Source organism: Eulemur rufifrons, chromosome 7 (assembly GCF_041146395.1).
Source record: "Eulemur rufifrons isolate Redbay chromosome 7, OSU_ERuf_1, whole genome shotgun sequence".
Classification (NCBI taxonomy): domain Eukaryota; kingdom Metazoa; phylum Chordata; class Mammalia; order Primates; family Lemuridae; genus Eulemur; species Eulemur rufifrons.
In genome coordinates, this window is record NC_090989.1 from 162,643,501 (window position 1) to 162,665,265 (window position 21,765).

Sequence of the window (21,765 nt, forward strand, 5' to 3'; positions counted from 1 at the left end):
TTATAGCACTTTAAGGGTACCAACTCAAAACCCAAGCCTTTCCTCCTGTGTGGACTCTGAACCCCAGTTTTTCCCCCAAGCCTTGTGTGATTTCATCAAGCTATCAGCTCTACAGCCTTTCAGACACTACTTTCTGCTCAGTTTTTCTTATCTCTCAGCTGCTCCTTGAGATTTACAAATTTCTCAAAGGGAACAATGGCATCAAATGCCAGTTCACTTTTCTCATCTCTCTAAGATCTTGGCCTATTAAATCCTCATTGTCTTGGTAGCTCTCTGATGTCTTCAATAGATGTTTGCTTGCTTGGTTTAATTTTGTTCAGCCTTTCTAGTGGTTTATGGCAGTAAGGTTCATTTCAAATAAGGTAGTCTGCCATTTTGGGGATGGAAAAAAGTCAGAACTACTTAGATTTATATGTTGTTTTCATTTCTGTTATTTTCTCATACTTTTATCTCTCTTTGATGGAAAAGAAAACAGAAACATATAGAAATTTTGCTCCAGGTGAAATTACTAGTTAATGACCCAGAGCTGAAATAAGAATCCAGGTTTTTGGGCTCTACTGATACTATACCTACTGCTTCTACCTGATATACACGGTAGAAATACTACAATAATATCAGGAATAATTTTTTATATTATATTAATATATTCTGCTTAGGAAAAGCATTATTCTCCATCTATAAATATTTAAATTCCATTCATGCTGGGAAGGGTGATAGATTTTGTTTGGGCTCAAAAAATTTCAAATAGTCCACATGTATTGGGTACTTAGTTGTTCAGGAGCCGTACCAAGGATTTATGTATGTCAGCTCAGTTAGTCCTCACAGTAATCCTCTGAGGTAAGACGTTTTATCATCTTGATTTTGAGACAAAGAAGCTGCATTTCAGAGAGGTTCATTAACTTGCTCAAGTCACGCTAATGGTAGGCAACAGAACAAGTGCTCGAACCTGTGTGATGTAGTGGAATGAATAGTGGTGTTTGGAGTCAGGCAGACCAAGGTTAGTATTCTGGCATTGTTGGTGATTAGCTGTGTGACTTGGGGCAAGGTCTTCTCTGAGTCACAGTATCCTCATTTAGTAATGATGAAACTCTAGTAACAATGTTGGTGAAGAGAAAATCAAATGTATGTGAGCACACTTGGTATATGTGAGGCACTAAGTAAATGCTAGTACCCTTTTCCCCTTTCTGTATAACAATAAACATTTGAAAAGGACTTTAAAGTATACACTTGTAAGAATAGGATATATTTAACACAACAATTTTGAATGATATTCTGGGCAGGTAGAGATATAGAAACCACATATTAGAGAAACGAAGTAACTTACCTCCAAATACACAGCTTATATGTAAAAGAGATAAGGTTTGTTGATTGCAGTGTGTGTAGATTAACACCATATATATGTCCTCAAATGGAGTTTTTGTAAATTAGTTAATATTTCAAATGTACAAAAGGAATCTGCTATTTAAAGGATCCCTGCAGTTAATGCTTTTGTGAGGTCAGGAATAATTCTGGAAATGTAAATTATATCCTAATTTGTCTGTTTTTAACAATTTGGCTTGTAATGTTTTCTTAAAGCTAGTTGTATCTGATGTTGACTTTTCCATCCTCAAAATGTCTTCCTGTAGATAAGATACTGCTACTTCATGTCTAGAATCTAATTAAGGTTGATAGTACTCTAAGGGACAGCAAATGTCAAAATCCACTAGGGTTAATTGTTTTAAATGTCTTTTTGTGTGTATGTTTGAATGTCTTTTAAAAATAAAGCAATATATAAAATCAATGAAACTGGTATTAGAATTAAATTATCCTAAGACTGTTTTCCTCAAATGTATGATTTATTTGAACAGTTGAATGTTTTGTTCAAGAAAGATATTTGGCCTATAGCTAATGTCCACAACAGTGCTGCTATGATCAGCTAGGTATGTTAGCTCAGCTGGCCTCTGTGTACAAGTAAGGTGGTCTTCTGGTCAGGTAAGTGTCTTGGGAGGATCCTTGACTTTTATAAGAGGACCCCAGCCCTCCCCTCCTGCATCCAGTTGACTAGTACATTCATCTTCCAGGCTCCTGGCAAAAGACCTATGCTCAAATTTCCCTCTGCCCTGGTCTTACCAAGCTCAGCTACTTAGCTATACTCACACTAAAAAATGCCCTTTCATTTATCTTTGCTCCTTCCATTTATCAAGATCAGTAGCTTGTAGTCTTTCTCCTCAGACATGAGCAGAGGAAGGCATTCATGGTGCAACACACTTGTATAGCTGAGGTTGTCACTGTGTGTGGTCTGTGGCACAGGTAGGAGGTGTCAGTCTTGAAGTGCTGGCTGGAACTCCACCCCTTTCTCTGCCATTGACCTGCAGCCATCCAGGGTGTTGAAGATACCAGCATTAAAATGGTTGTACCTAAACTTTGACCATTCTATTCTTGGATGGTGCTGATCCCACAGGACTTTTGGCCTTTCATCAAATCACTCCCATTGAACTGTTCTTCGGGGTTGGACCATAAGCCTATGTTGAAGAACGTTAAAGAAACAACCACATGAAATTTACTATGTAGTCTAGGGGTGTTCAGTGGTGTGCAAGTTGGTTGGTAAACACAGGCATTATTAACAAATGAATTATACAAAATTACCACTAAATATATTATATCAAAAAGAAAGTTAATAAATACTTAAAACTTACCACTTTCTAATTATTTGACTTTATTTTGCTATTATCTATGCTCTTGAGGTTATTTATGGCTATTGTATTAGTAAGAGGGAAATATTATATAAGGTGGGCCATGGCCCATCTTCTCCCAACTGCAAGTTCAGAGATGTTATGTTAGTAGCATGAAATTGTCCGTGGTTGAAGTATTTATACCATCGTGCCTCAAATCAGTGCCTCCTGCCCCAGGCCACTTGTGAAACATCTAGCGGCTCATTACTGGATGTGGTGGAAGTTAGGATGTTTCAGCTATGATGAGAATTTGTGAGAGAGATTCCTCTCAGGTCTGAGGAGCAAGTAAAGGTATGCTTCTCTTCAGGCACATGCTTATTTTTATTTTTAAAACCCTGTGCTTCTTTCTAGTAGTCATGTTCCTTCTTTGTTTTCACTGCTAAGTAGCTCAGAGCCAAATTTCCAGCACCTCTCTAAAAAAGAAGCGTATTCCAGGCTTCATCTTGTTTCCCTAAGGTTGTTTTTATTTAGTCTGTTTTCCCTCCCTCCTTCCTTCCTTCCTTTTCCCTCCCTCTCCTTCGGTTTCTTTTTTCTTTCCCTCTTTATTTCTTTTGTTCTATGTTGTTGTGTATATGGACTTCTTTTAGCTATCTCTGAACATTTCTAGAATGATGTGGGGGTATAAAATAAACAGTATACTTTTCTGTACACGCACGTTCTTAACAGTAATTGATTGTTAAGGCTTCGTGCCTTATTTATAGGCTTTATCTTGGTATAATATTTCATGAGGCTTCTTCTTGCTTTAATATAAAAAAACTTGTGAAGTTAAAATATAATTTAGAACTGTATATATGCTTTATGTATTAAGGGCCTGTAAAAAAATCTTGGGGAGGAGAATAGTTCACTTACTATATCTATTTACTGTCTTCTGCTCTAGAATGTAAGTGTCAAGAGGGCATGGTGTATCTCCAAGTATTTAGAACTACATCTCACTTTCAGTAAGTATTTTTGAATGAATGAATAAATCATGAATTTTCTAATGCTCAATGGTTATGAATACTAACATTTGATTTTTACTGATGATGTTATATTAATACAACACACTTATAAACACATATTTAAGAACTTTCATTTTGTCTTTATGACTTCTATTTAGGCTCTGTTTCTCTAGATTTTAATTTTTCAATTAAATATTCATTGCTAATACCATTTTTTCGTTAGTTCTCTATAGAAATATGGTCACACATCATAAAGAGAAGCAATATAGGATTTTCTACCCGTGTGGAAAGACTAATTATCCCAAACTAAGCCTAAAGTCTAACACTTCTACATTCTTCAGATGATTCTCATGAATCATTCTCTGTAATTCTGTTGTTTTATTTTTTTATTGTACTGGGAAAGGAGAACTAACATTTATTGAGTGGCTACTTTATGATAAATACTTGCTGTATATTTAGTTACATTTATTTTATTAACACACAACAATCCAGTGAAGCAGGTCCTATTATTGTCCCCATTTTAATAGATGAGGTAACTGGAACTCAAAGAGATTATGTCACTTTCCCATAAGACAACTCCCAGAGATGGAGTCTGGTCTGAAGCCACAGTGTGGATCTCTGCCCCACTGAACTCAAGTCCGGATCAAGCTGCAATCTCCCACTCGTCAGCCTCCCATCTCTGCTTTCCCCTCACCTTTTAGAGGTGTCCCTTAGACACTGCTTTTATTCTTTTATTTGGTTAGTAAATGAGTGTTTCCAGTTACTTTTCAGGAATGCCAAGCTAAGGGGTTTGGTGTTCAGAGAGTGGGAAGCCATTGGGGTTTTGAGCAGAGGATGGTTATCCCAGGAGCCAAGAGGACGATGCATTACAGATATGCGTGGGCTAGAGAGACATTCAAGAGTGTGGCTGGCAGAATAATGTCCATATTCTCATTCCTGGAACCTGTGACTATGTTACCTTACACGGGAAAAGGCATGTGATTAGTGTTAAGGGCCTGAATCACAAAAGGGTTTAGACTGGGTTATCCAGGTGGACCCAGTTTAATCACATGGATGCCTCAAAGCAGAGAACTTTTACAGCTATAGTCCGAGGGACACGTAGCTACAGAAGAAGGGCCACAGAGATGCAGTGTTGCTGCCTTTGAAGTTGAAGGAAGGTGGCCAGGGGCCACGGTGTGTGGGTGACCTCTAGACACTGGAAAAGGTAAGGCAACGAATTCTTCCCTAGAGTGTCCAGAAAGGAATGCAGCCCTGCTGACACCTTGGTTTTAGTCCCGGGAGACCCATGTTGGACCACAGAACTGTAAGACAGTAAATTTGTGTTGTTTTAATCCATTATGCTTGTGATAATGCGCTATAGCAGCTGTAGAAAACTAATATGGGAGAGATTTAGACTACAGTAGGGCAGTAGGAATTTCACTCTTCTGCTCAGAAACCTTTAGTTTCCCCTCTTGCACACCGCTTTCAACGCCAGCTTTTCTGCCCAGCTCTCCTGGTTCTGTGTAACCTGCCCACGCTGTTCTCTGCTGGACCGTGATCAGACCACTCTCCTCCCTGCCCGTGAGCCAGCTGTGCTGTTTTCTATCTGCACGTGATGGTTCCTTCCCAGGAATCTGTCCCTTCTTCCAGTGCTTTTCTTGATTACTGCTCTCTCTTTGATCCTGCCTTCTCTGCTCGTTCCAGCATTGATGCCCAGGAGACAAATTAGCACTTCATTGTATTCATACATTTCACCTGTGCTGCACATTACCAGATTTTCTTATTATTTAACATATTATATGCATTTTATATCGGTTACTACTTTTTAAAAATGCCACATTATTCTATAATCTATTAGAAAATGTGATATAGTGAAAAGATCATGTGGTTTGAATTCTGACTTAGCAATTTCCTCGCTGTGCATCTTTGGCAAGATATTTAACCTTTCTGAGCCGCAGTTTCCTTATCTGTAAATGGAGATGCTATCCACTTCACAGGAGTTTTGTAAGGATCAAAGCACTCTACAACTCTTACTTCCTACTCCTGGAGGGTGGTGGCAATGTCTTATTTCTCCAGTCTGTCAACACACACCACAGTGCTTAAGCACATAATATAGTAGGCTTGCAGATTGACTTCAGTTTGTTATCAGTCTTCTATGTCTCGTTAGAGATTTTGCCATCATTTGTGCACTTGTACACCCCTCCTCTATCCTTTCATGCAGCACTCTATTATAAAGTCTTAAAAGTCTATTAAGTCTCAATAAGTCTTATTAATTAAAAGTTTTAAGAGTTTGCTATAGCTGTCTTAAAAGTCTTAGCTTATTGTATAGTCGGTTTAACTTCTGACAGACCTATAAGTTAATTTTACAAAATATTTCCTGAGCATGACATCCTCCAGACAAATCTCCCCCACCTGTCCATGGCTGTGTCCCACAAAGTCTCTTTCAGTGGCTCATTTTATTTTGTTTCCTGATCACAACATTCTAACTTCACAAAGCTGGCCTGCTATTTCTTGCTGCTCTCTTTCTACTTTCATTTGCTATGGACACCATTGCAGGTTTATTGTCCTTGGATCCAGGTGTTCCTGCGATAGGCAAGGTGTTTCACAATACATGAGTACTTCCACTGCCTGCATGCTCAAGATTTGGAGATGCGGGTTATCTGCTCTTGAAACCTTCTTTGCTTTTCATGGTTTTCAGTTTCATCTCTATTTCAGTAAGTATTAACCCTTGGTTGGTCTCTTAGGCTACATTTTTCAGTTTTAAACGTTTCTTCTACTGCCCTGATAAGCCAGCGAGCAGAGGCTTTCCTTTCTTCAGGAAATCTCTGTTCTCTCTTCTCTGATTACATCCTGCTGCTATCGCTACCAAGTCTGAATCTTTTGTTAGGTGAACTTTGCTTCTTACCATTGTGCTGTGATAAATTTTTATGCTAGCATTATAGTGCTTGATACCTGCTTGGCTTGGACTTGCTGGAAGAAATCTTTACAGGTGAGATGATTTATTGCTGAAAATTGAATCTCGAATGTGTCTTGGGAAGCCTTTTTTTTTTTTCTTTTGGTGTAGATTTTGGGAGAGTTTTAGGAGAGACCTTCTTTCCTGCTTTCATTGGTTTCCTGTGGCTGGGTGATGTTTGCAAAGAGTTTCAGGCTAACACCTATTTTTGGAAAACAGCAGTCATAATTCTTTGATGCTATTTTTAGTTCTAAAATGTCTAACAAGTCTTTCTCTTTATGTATGGTCAATACCGTGTTTTCAACTGGTGTGCCTGGAAAGTGGCATATAGCAGACTCATTACAGGAACGTCTTCAGATTTTGGCAAATGCATAAAATTTATTTTTGCTAACACTGAGTCAGACTGTTTCATTATTAGGGTGTTGTGTGTCACACGGATCACTGACCTGAATAGACCCTGGAATGCACTATGTATTGATGTACAGCTTGTGGGAAATATGCATTTAAAGGTGTCGCATCACGTCAACCTAGTGTCAAAGAAAGAGTTTCGGTTTACTAGAATATCGATTCGTAGCCTCCTTGATTCTAAGGTATTGTGGTCAAGGTAGAAAATAGTTCTCTAAGACAGCAGTGCTGTAAGGTGACCAAGGATAGTAAGATAACCACAGGTACTTTTACAGAGGTGTGAAACATGGTTATATTGTGATACTTTGTGTTTTGTAAATACTTCTGACTTTTTATCATGTTGTCTTGAGTCTTTCGATATGTTCAATTATATAATCAAAAAAGTATAATATGTGAAGACATGCTGTGAACATGCCAAGGTTTATTCTGAGCAGGCCTAAAAGGGAGGAATGCTTACAATGCTGCACATAGAATTTTTACCTGGGTTAGGGAGGGAGTAGACTTTTTGCATTATTAATTAGTCTTCAGGGACCAATGTCTTAATTACCCTTCAACTTTTTGAAAGTAGGTGGCAGCATACCTATATCTATTTCCAAAACTAGGATTTTTCTGAAACATTTTCCTGTATTCTTGGGAGATGCTCAATGATTTCCCTTTGTGCCCTCCATTACCTACAGTTTGCAGATGTGGACAGGTGGGCTGGAAGCAGCCTTTCTTACACAAAGCTGTTTGTGAATTTTCTCTCATGGTTTCATCAACGCAAGTGTTCAGAGAATTTTCTAGTAGTAATTATGATGGCCTTCACTTGAAGGATAATGAAGGTAACAACTGGACCTACATAGACCAGATTCTGTTTTAGTATACTCTATGCTGTTGTTTTATGCGTTTGCACAAATTTGTAACAAGAAAGGCTAGGCATTTTCATACTTGCTTTTCCATTGCACAATACTTTAGGCACCCTTTATTGAAAGTTCCAGAGCTACTGTACTTCTGATGAAATACAATAGGTGTTCAGATTTTACTAGGGCTAGAGTTTCATAAATTGGTAATCTTTTTTTTTTTTTTTTTTTTTTTTTTTGAGACAGAGTCTCACTCTGTTGCCCAGGCTAGAGTGAGTGCCGTGGCGTCAGCCTAGCTCACAGCAACCTCAAACTCCTGAGCTCAAGCGATCCTCCTGTCTCAGCCTCCTGAGTAGCTGGGACTACAGGCATGCGCCACCATGCCCGGCTAATTTTTTCTATATATATTTTTAGCTGTCCATATAATTTCTTTCTATTTTTAGTAGAGATGGGGTCTCGCTCTTGCTCAGGCTGGTCTCGAACTCCTGAGCTCAAACGATCGGCCCACCTCGGCCTCCCAGAGTGCTAGGATTACAGGCGTGAGCCACTGCGCCCGGCCAATAAATTGGTAATCTTGCCTGATTAATTTATTCAACAAATATTTAGTGAGTATCACATTCAAGTCCCCAAGGGAAAGCTCCAGAAAGTCAAGGAACTGGAGCACCAGATACCTATATTCAGTAAATACAGCATCATAGGTCTCTGCAATTTTCTTTGCTATCATGTTTGCCTCATTCAGAGTGGAAAAAAACTCCCTCGTGGAAACAGGTTTATGTATTTGAAATCCCTTGAATTTTTTACTTAAAAAAAGAAAAAAGGCTGCAAGTGACATAATTGCTATGAACCTTCTTACTATATGAGGAAACCAGGAACTCCTTTTTGGAAGTTATCTTCAGGGAAGTAGAGAAGACCAGTGACTAGACTGATCTGAATGTTGGTTCTGTATTTCAACCAGAAGGGTGCACTGTTGTATCTTATTTATAGCGTGGGGTGGGGGAAGAAAATAACATTGACTTTCTTTCCAACCAACTTAATTTATATTTTCTGGTAATTTGCTTTTCCTTTTGAATTTTACTAGCATTCTAGTTTCAATTCTTGACTTCCTGGGTTCTCTTCACTCTTTTCTTGGTACCAGTAAATGAACAGAAGGTTCACAGAGGAGAAAGTCACCAGCATGTTGAAAAACTGACTAAGCAATATTCTTTTACCTTTCCTGGCTTTTCTCTCCTCCGAGGGAGGAATTTATCACCTTTGTTACAGATGGGACAGGTTTGGCAGTAGATGCCTCCAGATGCAGAGCTCTGGAATGTTCCCAACCTTAACATCTGGGGTTCAGCTGGCTCATTCCCAACTTTCTTTCCTGCTTTCCTGGGCTAAGGTTATTGTTGTGAGGGTTAATCACGCTCTGGCTTTAATGAGGAAGACATAGTCATTCTCTAGATGTCATTTAGGCCCCCCAAATTGGTACTGTTGAGACATTAGAGTTTTGTAGGAAAACATGTATGTGTTGTCTTCTCTAACTAGCTCTTAAAAACATGCACACAACCAAATAAGCAACAGCAACAATAACAACAAACACTTTATTCTGAAAGCTTATTGATAATGAACCATTCTACATAGATCATGCAAAAAAATAGCAAGACATACATGAAAAATTTTTCTGAAACTTCTTTGAAGATACATTTTTTTGGTCATAGTTGCATAGATAAAATACATGACCGATGTCAGATTTTACATGCATGGAATTGGCATGGTGAACAACTGCTGGTTTATTTATACTCCCTTGTTAACAAAATTATTTCAGAATTCTTCCATGAATTTTTATAAGTATGCACTGTCATGATTTTTAACTGACAATATCTGAAAATATGAAAGGATTGTCTTTTAAATAAATAAGTACAAAAAAATGGTAGGATCAAGCCACAGGGATAATATATGAATGGCTCACCATAATCTTACCTGTGTTTAAAATGTAGAGAAAAAGATGAGAAGAAAATATACCTAAATGAACAATGTTGTTGCCTCTGGATGGTAGGATTATGGGAGATTTCTGTCTGCTTTTTGACTCTTCTGTAGTGTTAAAATTATCTACGAGAATATGAAACTATGTTATGTTTATAATTAGAAAAGAAGAAAAAATAGCTTGTCCTGTACAAACTGAAATAGCCTAAGCAATTTAATAGGAAGATTCCCAACATCATCTGTTACAAATACCAGATTTTAACATTTAAAGACAAAAGTTTTAAAATGTAAATGGTCATATATATTTATGGATTTAACATTTAGAAATTAACTTCAACTCAGCAATGTTCAATTTCTAAGGAATGCTTTGCTACATATACATGAATATTGATTTGAATCCTGAAGGTATCATTTTCATAGTAGCCTCCATCCTTATTCAGTATTCTGTAACCACAGCTCAAGGGCTGACACCTATCTGACTACAATTCAATAAGGTAGCTGATATCACTTTTTTTTCTTGGACCAGCCTACTATTGGACTGAATTAACCCAATCAACAGATAACCTCTGTATCATATAAGCACAACTCAAGTAACTGAAAATATTTGAATCAATTATTGATCAACCAGAGTCTTGTTAGCACCCTTGCCTCTATTTCAGTTTCTGTTGTTTCAAGTTTTTTAGGACAAGCTCAGGAGGTTGGGACTTTGCAGCTAGGCAAGAGAAGTAACCCTTGTTATTGGGATGGTAGCCACTGGGTAGATGGTGGAGGCTTGAATTCACCAATGTGAAACCACTAGACACACTCTTCTCAGGCTTGAATGTGGGACTAGGGTAAGGTGAATGAGGCATTTGCTTCACTCTAGTCCCTGACTTACGGATCACTCTGAGAATGACTAATCCATGACTATTTTTCTTTCCCATAAAAATATGACTCTAGTTAATAATGTCTACTTGTGTTTAAATATCACAATAACTTGTAGAAACAATTTATCTAACCTGGAAATGGACTTTTTCTACATACTACAATTCAAGGTACAACCAGTGAGCCAGGACGTTACTGTCCCGGAGGTCTCCAGGGTCACTTAATTGACTGTGACCTACCTTATGCACTTTGTTTTTGCCAGTAACCCCTCATGTTCTACTTAGGTTATTTTGCATGTGGATCTGTAGACATAGTTTTGATATTCTTTAGACTTTTCTGTAAATCTCAATGGGTCAGTGGTTGATGTTAGTGACGTGTTAAAAATATACCTGTGGAATTTGAGTCAAAGGAGTCAAAATTCAAAAGAGTGAAACGCTCGTTTACTGCATCATAGTTTTTTATGTATTGCTACATTGTACTTCATATGAAACTCCAGTACACCATTAATATAGGTGTATCTAATTGGAAAATTATTATATATGGCTCACGTTTTCACCATTTTTTAGCTTATATCAAATATGAAGGGTACGAGACTCTTCCCTGAAAGGCAGTAAATCACTCTGGCAGTTATTCTCCCCAGCTCTTGGTGAGAGGTTGGGGTGGAGTGGGCACATTAGATGCTCCAGTGGAATATGTTTTGGTATAAAAAACCCTACCCTTCTTCACCTTCAGTTGAAAATCTTGGGTATTGAACGTTATGGTGCCTCATCTGAAATATAAAATTTTTCTAATTGGTGTGTACTTAGCTTATCCTTACTAGATAGCAAGCAAAGGGGGGCTGTGCTCTCTTCTGGTTTATTTCTTGTTTCACAAAGGCCATGAGATGATTACCTTAGTCATCTTCCTAGCCTTATACCTTTAGCATCTGTAATATTGTGATATACTAAGAAATATATATTTGATCTTCATTCCTGGTTCCTGACACAGAGTTCCTAAAACCCTTGGAATTTCCTGAAGGATAGGAGTGAAAGGAGTGCCTTCTTTTATTCATAATAATACTCTTTGAATCATATCTGAGTTAATGTCATGGAGTAACTCTTGCAGGATGGGGGCCAGTTCCAGAGGAACCAATCGGGTGATTACAGGTTAGAACTTTGAACCTCACCCTCTGACCTCCTTAGTCACTAATGGCCAATGATTTATCTTAATCATGCCTATGTAATGAAGCCATCATAAAAACCCAAAATGGGGTTTGGAGAGCTTCCTGGTTGGTAAACAAGTGTGCAGCTATGAGCTGGAGGGTGGCACACCCCAAACTCCAGGGGACAGAAGCTTCCGTGTGCAGGACCCTTCTGGACCTTGTCTTATATACCTCTTCACCTGGCTGTTTATTTGTATTCTTTAAAATATCCTTTGTAATAAACTGGTAATAGTAAATAAACTTTCCCTGGATTCTGTGAGCTATTGTAGCAAATTATGGAACCTGAGGAGGAGATCTGTGGAAACTTCTGATTTGTAACCAAGCTGGACAGAGTTGTGAGTAACCTGGGGAACCACTACTTGTGATTGACATCTGAAGTAGGGGTGACCTTGTGGGCCTGAACCCTTAACCTATGGGGTCTGTGCTGCCTCTGGGAATTTAATGCAAGAATTGAGTTAAATTGCAGGATACCCATTAGGTATTTGCTAAGAACTGGAGAACTTGGTATGGAGAAGACCTCCACATCTTTGCTGTCTTAAGTGTTTTTTGTGTGAGTATAGAAAAAGTTTGTTTTTCCTTTGTAGCACCAAACCTTAGACACAACTAATGCTTACTGAATCTTTTAGAATTGAATTGATATTTGATATGCAAATGATTCAGAAGATTACCAAAATAAGGAAACTGCTTTTGAATTTTACAGACATTTTAGGCATGAATTCAAGTGTGAACCATCACATTTGGAGTTTTGAGATTACACGATGAGGTTGAGACAGGTGATACAAGGCAGACCGTGTACAAGAGCTGTCATGGTTGACCTTCACCAACTAGTGAAGACAGGACACCATCTGATTGGGACAGGGCATCCAAAAGCTCACTAATTCCAATCTTATTTATTTATTTATTTTAAGAGACAGGGTCACCTAGGCTGGAGTACAGTGGCCCTGATCATAGTTCACTGCAGCCTTGAACTCCTGGGCTCAAGGGGTCCTCCTGATTTAGCCTCCCAACTAATTTTTAAATTTTTTGTAGAGAAGATGTTTCCCTATGTTACCTAGGTTGGTCTTGAACTCCTTGTCTCAAGCAAGTTTACGTAATTTTTCCTCTGTCATCTCCATTTGTTGATTTAATTGAGTGAATATTTTATTTCAGATACTAAATTTTTTAGCTCTTAAATTTCCACTTAGTTCTTTTTATTTTTCTATTTCTTTGTTAGAAATTTCTATCTTTTCATTCTTTGTGAGCATATTTTATTTTACTTCATCTAGACTAGTTATAGTAGCCATTTTAAAATCCTTATCTACTAGTTCAAAAGTCTATTTCATTTTGGGGAAATATTTGATTGACTTTATTTTCTTTTGAGAACAAATTCCATTTTCTTAATTCTTCATATATTGGATGATTTGGAATTGTATTCTAGACATGTTAAGCTGTGGAGACTCTGCAGTCTGTTATTTTACTCAGTTGAATGTTTCTTTAGTTTCTTTTGTTTTAGCAGGCAAAACATAATCATAGCTGGTCTTGAACTTCAAATCCTCTTTCCTGAGCAGCATCTCAGACCTCAGTTCAGATGTTTTGTTGCTCACTGAGCAGCTTTAAACTTTTTCTACACATGTGTGTTTCAGGGATTAGTTACAAAAGTGGGTCAATAGAATTTGGGGATTCTTTTTCTGGCTTTTCTCTTCTAGATTTCCCCATTCCTTTTACAGTCATGGTTTTCCCAGCTTTATTTTTCTGGATATTTAAGCCAGAAACACTGCAGTTTTTCCAATTGTCATCCCTACCATCTTGCATGCTCGACACCAACTACACTTAGCTAAAGGCTGTGCAAACAGATGTTACTTTATACAGCTCCCCTTTTCTGAGGGTGTGCTCTCATCAGAACCTTTCTTCTGCCTTTCATTCTCCATTGCCTTCAGGTTGGCGCTCTTTGTGTTATATTCTGGTTTTATCATTTTTTTCCTATAGGGGAGTTGTTCAGTATGCACTTACTCTGTCATTAACAGAAGCCGAAGCCTTTTCCTTAACTTTAAAAGAATTATTACGGCAATGTATGTTCCCTTAGAAAAATAAACTTTAATCTGATCACCTTTAAATAATCACTGTTGATATTTTAATGTATATATATCTATTCTTTTTCTGTGCTTCAGAATACATACATATACACATATACACACAAATACCTATACATAAATACATAAAGACATAAACAAATCTTCAATGGGATCACATTGTTTGGTAGCCTGATTTTCACTACTTAAAATATTATGTATGTCTTTTCATGTCTATAAATATACATTTACATTATTATTTATGGATGCTTAGTTTTTTATTATTTATATAATTTATTACACATTTTCATTGTATGAATGCATAATCTATGTTTATAATGTTTATGGTTAAGTGTTTAAGCTGTTTCCAAGTTTTATTATAAATAACTTTTAGGTGAACATCCATGTTCACATGATTATATACATTAAGTATTAATTGAATAATTATTTTATTAGAATAAATTCCTAGCAATGGCATTGTTTCATGAAAGATATATACATTTTTAAGGATTTAAGTATAGTTTACACATTAAACCCCATAAGGTTGGTACTAATTTATTCTTCTACAGTATATGTAGTAGACTGAATAACGGCCCCCAAAGTGTCAGGTTCTAATCCCTGGAATTTATAAATGTTACCTTATTTGGAAAAAGGATTTTTGCAGATGTGATTAAATTAAATATTGTACCAGATTACCCAGATGGGCCATAAATGCAATCATAAGTGGTCCTTATAAGAGAGAGGCAGAAGGAAATTACAGAAGAGGAGAAGATGATATGACTACAGAGGAAGAGATTGTAGTGATGTGACCACGAACAAAAGGAAGATTTGCAAGCACTAGAAGCTGGAAGAGGAAAGAAATATGTTCTCCCTAGATCCTAGATCTTTCCATTGAGAGATCACGTCCCTACCAACAACCTTGACTTTAGCATAGTAATTCTACTTTTAGACATCTGGCCTTTAAACCTGTGAGAGAATAAATTTCTATTGTTTTGAGCCACCAAGTTTGTGGTAATTTGTTATAGTGGCCACAGGAAACTAATACAGGATATGAGAATAAATAGTTTCTTCTATCCTTATGGAAATCCTTTGTGATCTTCAGAGGTAAAATTGAACATTGAATTTTTCTCTATTTCATAATTCTTTGAAAGTGAAAATCCTAGATTCTTTCTATATTTCTTGGCTATTTTATATCATTGGTTTTGAGATCTATTAATGAAACAACCAGCTTGAACTTACTCATTTTTTTCAAATGAAATGCTTACTGTTTTCACAATTCTCCCTCTGATATAAAAATCTAATAAGGACAGCCTAAAAGTAAAAAAGATTGGACTCAGGTTATTTATATTCTATGTACACTCTTTTGTGAGTTTTATCAGTCTTTATGAAGGTGGTGGTGCCATTTCAATCATAAGGAGGTTTCTAGAATCATAACACTTTCCAGACGTGTTTCCTCTTTCCCGGAATGTGAATTTAACTTCTGAAAGGTTGTAAAATACTTCTTAAGAATTTTGTATCTATTTCCATCCTCTGAACATTTTGAGAAATTCATTTGAATAGAAAAGAACCAAATAATTTGAAGAATTAGTTTTAAAAATTATTTTTCACTGGAAACTAGTGAATTTTTTCTCTCATATTCCCTCTTTTTCTCTCTGTCACACACACATATACAACACAGAAACACACACACACATACAACCCCACATATGCATAAATGGAATCACATGCTATGTACCTTAAGAATGTAGTATTTTCCTTGGGTTCCTCCTCCTTCTCACCTTCCCTCTATCATCCTGTTTCACATCACCAACTGCCCCACCAGGGAACTCACATTAACAACATGGTGCATATGCTCTCATATTACTCTCGGTGGTCATATACAAACGTGGTTTCTAGGTCATTGATAAAAATGGAATTATATTATTATATTATACATCCTATGTCTTATTGTATTATCTTCCTATTTCTGTATTTGATAGTACTCATGAACATCCCTCTAAGTCTATTGGTTTAGCTCTAATTCATTCTTTTTTATAGAAGCATAATTGTCCTTAGTGTGGCTTGACCATAGTTTATTTAGTCCATTACTGAAAGGCACCACTTGCTTTCCAATATTTTGCTCCCTGAAACAGTGCTATTGTAAACATTCTTATAAATACATTTTTGTATATTGTTTTTTCTGTACAAATATGCAACAATAGTTTGTGTTCATCTTTTCTTTTATCACCGGGTTTCTGTCTTTATTATAAAGGTCTTCCATACTTTCTAGATTATACGGGTAGCCTCCAATATTTATTATAGGTTTCATTTTTTATATTTTAGCCTTTATCTGAAATTGCAAGAGAGAGGTCCACCTATATTTTCTTTTAGATGGATAGCCAATTTTGTCTGTATCATTTAAACCATCCATCATTTCCTACCTGAATTGAAATATAATTTCTGATATATCTCTATATAGCATATATATGTATACATGATATACCTCTAGATCTATATTTATACACATTTTATATATGTGGGTATGTGTACTTAATTTTTATCTTTAGAGAATTTAGAGGGAACTGGATCTGTACTCTCTTATTTATTACACTAATCTCCCAGTATATATTCCAATGCCATTATGACATTATTTTGATTGTAGTAGAATTGAAGTAAGTTCCGATATCTGATAAGATAAATCATCCTTCATTGTTGTTCTTTATATTTTTCTTACTTAATTCTGGGCTTTATTTCACGCTTAGGTCTAAATTTTAAGATAAGTGGATTTAAAAGTCTCTCACCTAAGTTTCAATTATATTGAACTTATATATTAACTTTGGTAGTCCTTGGTAATTTTGAAGTCTTTTCTTTCCAGAAAATAATACTTCTTTCCATTTATTCAGATAGATATTGACTTCTGTATGTTTATATGGTATCTAGCTCTTTGCTAAATTCTCTCATTAATTTTAGTAGTAGTTTAGTAGAGAGTCTCTTGGGTTTTTAAGGCATATGACCATATAATCAAAATATATTATTTCTTTTCCAATATTTTTACCTATTATTTTATTTTATTGCTGTATTTTAATCTCCCAACCCCCCAAATTGCTATTAAATATTAAAGATGATAACAAGTATCTCAGTGTAACCCCCAACTTTAATTAAAATGAGTTTAGTGTTTCACAATTTAGGATGATATTTTTCAGTCATTGATAAATAACGTTTATTGTATTTATTATATTTTTAGCATTTAAGTCAGTGATGGCTGCCTTATTTTACCAACTGCCCTTTCAGGAAATGTTGATATTATTTTTCCCCTTTATTTAATGATGTAATTAATTATAATTATAGATTTCCTGATATTAAGTCACCGTTGCATTCCCAGAATATGCTTTAGTTAATCTCATGGTATTATTATTCTTTGGTTAATTGTTGCATTCCATTGATAATATGTTATTTAAAAGTTTTAATCCTTACTAATAAATTATATTGGTCAGTAGTTTACTATAATGTTTTTGATTTAGAATTGTGATCAATTACTTTATAATATGAATTGAGGAAAAATATTCTTTTATTCTATGAATTGTTGATACCATGTTGGAATAAACTCTTCTTTATGTAGCTGAATTTAGCTGTGAATCTATCTAATCCTGGTCACTTTTTAACATCTTTTTAATCATAAATTTGTTCTGTTTTATGATAGTTAAATTTCCTACTTTATCTTGGGTTAGTTTTGATAATTTATATTTTGCTATAACATGATTTTATAGCTTCAAATGAAGGCATTTAATGCTGTATGTATATCTTTTGCTGTGTTCAATGGATTTTGGCTATAAGGTGTTATCTTTTTCATTGTTGTCCAGATAGTTTTTAATCTCACTTTTTTTCCTTTTTATTATTTATTTCCAAATATTAGGAGTATTACAAATGTTTTTGTTGCATGGATACCTTGTATAATGCTTAAGTTGGGGCTTTTCATGTGCCCATCACCAGCACAGCGTTCATTTTACCTGCTAGCTAAGATTTTACCCCTCAGCCTCTCCCACTTTCCCTCCTTCTTGGTTTCCAATGTCCTTTACATCTCTTTGTGCCTGAGTGTGCCCATTGTTTAGCTCCCAATTATTAGTGTAAGAACATGTGACGTTTGTTTTTTCATTCCTGAGATACTTTACACAGGATACTCGTCTCCAGTTCCATCCAAGTTGCTGCAAAGGACATTATTTCATTCCTTTTTATGGCCGAGTAGTACTCCAGGTGTGTGTGTATGTGTGTGTGTGTCACATTTTCTTTATTCACTCATGAATTGATGGGTACTTAGGTTGATTCTACATCTTTGCAATTGTGAATTATGCTGAGATAGACATTCAAATGCAGGTGTTTTTTTAATAAAATGATTTCATTTCTTTTGGATACATACCTAGTAGTGGGATTGCTGGAAAATTGGTAAGTTTACATTTATTTCATTGTTGAATCTCCATACTGTTTTCCATAGAGGTACTAATTTGCAGTCCCACCAACAGCGTATCAGCATTGTTTTATCTCTGCATCCATGCCAGCACCTATTGTTTTTGGATTTTTAATAAAAGCCATTCTAATAGGGGTAAGATGATATCTCATTGTGGTTTTAATTTTCATTTCCCTGATGATTAGCAACATTGAGCATTTTTTCATATGTTTATTTGGCCATTTGCCTATCTTCTTTTGAAAAACTTTTGTTCATTTCCTTTGCCCACTTTTTAAAGAGGTTATTTGGTTTTTTCCTTGTTGATTTGTTTGGGTTCTTTCTGGATTCTATATATTAGCCCTTTGTCAGATATATAGTTTACAAATATCTCCCATCCTGTAGGTTGTCTATTCACTCTCTTGATTATTTCCTTGGCTGTGTAGAAGCTTTTTATTTAATCAAGTCTCATTTATTTATTTTTGTTCTTGCTGTATTTGCCCTTTGGGTCTTAGTCATAAATTCTTTGCTGAGGCCAATGTCTAAAAGAGTTTTTCCTACATCTTCTTCTAGAATTCTTTTGGTTTCATGCCTTACATTTAAGTCTTTTATCCATTTTGAATTAATTTTTGTATATGGTGAAAAATAGGGGTCTTTTTTCATACTTCTGCATGTGGCTCTGCAATTTTCCCAGCATCATTTATTGAATAGAGCTTCCTTTCCCCAGTGTATGTTGTTGTCTACTTTGTCAAAGATCAGTTGGTTGTAGATAGATGGTTTTATTTCTGAGTTCTCTATTCTGTTTCATTGGTCTGTGTCTCTACTTTTATACCAATAGCATTCTGTTTTGGCTACTACAGCCTTGTAGTATAATTTGAAGTCAGGTAATGTGATGCCTCCAGATTTGTCCTTTTTGCTTAAGATTGCTTTGGCTATGTGAGCTCCTCTTTGGTTCCAAAGGAAGTGTAGAATTATTTTTTCTAGATCTGTGAAATATAACATTGGTATTTTGATGGGGATTGCACTGAAGCTGTAGATCATTTTGGCCAGTATGGACATTTTAACAATGTTGATTCTACCAATCCATGAGAGTGGGATGTTTTTTCATTTGTTTGCATCTTTGATTTCTTTCATCAGTGTTTTGTTGTTCTCCTTGCAGAGATCTTTCACTTCCTTGGTTAAGTTTATTCCTAGGTATTTTATTTTTTGTAGCTATTGTAAATGGTGTTGAGTCTTTGATTTGACTCTTAGTTTGACTGTTAATTAGTTTATAGAAATGCTACTGATTTGTGTACATTGATTTTGTAACCTAAGACTTTGCTGAATTTATTTATCAGTTCCAGGAGTCTTTTGTTGGAGTCTTAGGGTTTTCTAGATACAAGATCATACTGATGGCAAATAGGGATAATTTGACCTCTGCTTTCCCAATTTTAATCCCCTTTATTTCCTTCTTTTTGTCCAATGGATCTGGTAGGACTTCCAGTACTACATTGAATAGAAGTGGTGACAGTGGACACCCTTGTCTTGTTCTGGTTCTTGGGGAGAATGCTTTCAACTTTTACCCATTCAGTATGATGTTGGATGTGGATTGGTCATATATGGCTTTTATTATTTTTGAGATATGTTCCTTCTATGCCTAGTTTGTTGAGGGTTTTTATCAAGAAAGGGTACTGGATTTTATCAAGCGCTTTTTCTGCATCTATTGAGGTGATCATGTGGTCTTTGATTTTGCTTCTATGTGGTAAATCACATTTATTGATTTGCATATGTTACACCATCCTTGCATTCCTGGGATGAAGCCCACTTAATCATGGTGAATTATCTTTTTGAAGTGATGTTGAATTCAGTGTGCTAGTATTTTGTTGGGAATTTTTGCATCCACGTTCATAAGGGATTTTTTTTTTTCTTTCTTTCTTTTTTCTTTTCTTTTTTTTTTTTTTGTTGTGTCCTATCCTGGCTTTGGTATCAAGCTGATACTGGCTTTGTAGAATGAGTTGGGGAGAATTCCCTCCTTCTCAATGTTATGGAATACTTTCTATAGGATAGGTACAAGTTCTTCTTTGTAGGTCTGGTAGAATTTGGCTTTGAATCCATCTGCTCTGGGGCTTTTTGTGTGTGTGTGATTTTTTTATTACTGCTCCAGTCTAGCTGCTTGTTATTTACCTACTCAGGATTTCTATTTCTTCCTCACTCAGGCTTTTAGGAGATTGTGTGTTTCCAGGAATTTATACATTTCCTCTTTGTTTTCCAGTTTGTGTGCATAGAGATTTATGTAGTATTCTTGGATGATATTTTGTATTTCTGTGGTATCAGTTATAATGTCTCCTTTTTCATTTCTAGTTGAGCTTATTTGGGTCTTTTCTATTTTTCATTAATCTAGCTAGTGGTATATTCATTGTATTATTTTCAAAGAACCAATTCTTTGTTTTGTTGATTCTTTGTACTTTTTTCTTCTTATTGTTTGGTTTCCATTTTGTTTAGTTCTGCTTTGAGCTTTGTTATTTCTTTTCTTTTGCTGACTTTGGACTTGGTTTATTCTTCTTTTTCTACTTCCTTGAGGCGTGACATTAAGGTGTTAATTTTTTATCTTTCTGTCTTTTTGATGTAAGCATGTAAGGCTATGAATTTCTCTCTTAACATTGATTTTGCTAGATCCCATAGATTTTGGACACTTGTATCATGATTGTCATTCAGTTCAAAAAATCTTTTGATTTCCATCTTAATTTCATCATTGACCCAAAGATCATTGCACAACTGATTATTTAATTCCCATGATTTTGTGTAGATTTGAGAGTTCTTCTTGGAGTTGATTTCTAGTTTTATTCCACTGTGATCTGAGAAGATACATGGGATGATTTTCATTTTTCTGAATTTGCTGAGCTAATATATGTTCTATCTTTGAAAATGCCCCATGTGATAATGAGAAAAATGTATATTCTGCAGTTTTGGGGTAGAATGTTCTGTGCATGTCTGTTAAGTCCATTTGTTGTAGAGTCCTGCTTAAGCCCAGTGTTTCTTTGTTGATCTTCTGCCTTGATGATCTGTCCAATTCTGTCAATGGGGTATTGAAATCCCCAGCAATTATGGTGTTACTGTTTATTTCTTTTCTTAGATATAGTAGTATTTTATTTATGAATCTGGGAGCTCCTGAGTAGTATTTTATTATGAATCTGAGTTAGGTGCATATATAATTAGGATTGTTATATATTCTTGCTGAATTACTCCCTTTATCATTATATAATGACCATCTTTGTCTTTTTTACCATTGTTAATTTAGAGTGTATTTTACCTGATATGAGAATAATTACTCCTGCTCACTTTTGTTTTCCAGTCATGTGGAATATTTTTTCCCATCCCTTTACCTTGAATCTGTGAGTATCTTTGCAAGTTAGATGGGTTTCTTGGAGACAGCAGAAAGTTGTGGTGCGTTTTTTTCATCCATTCAGCC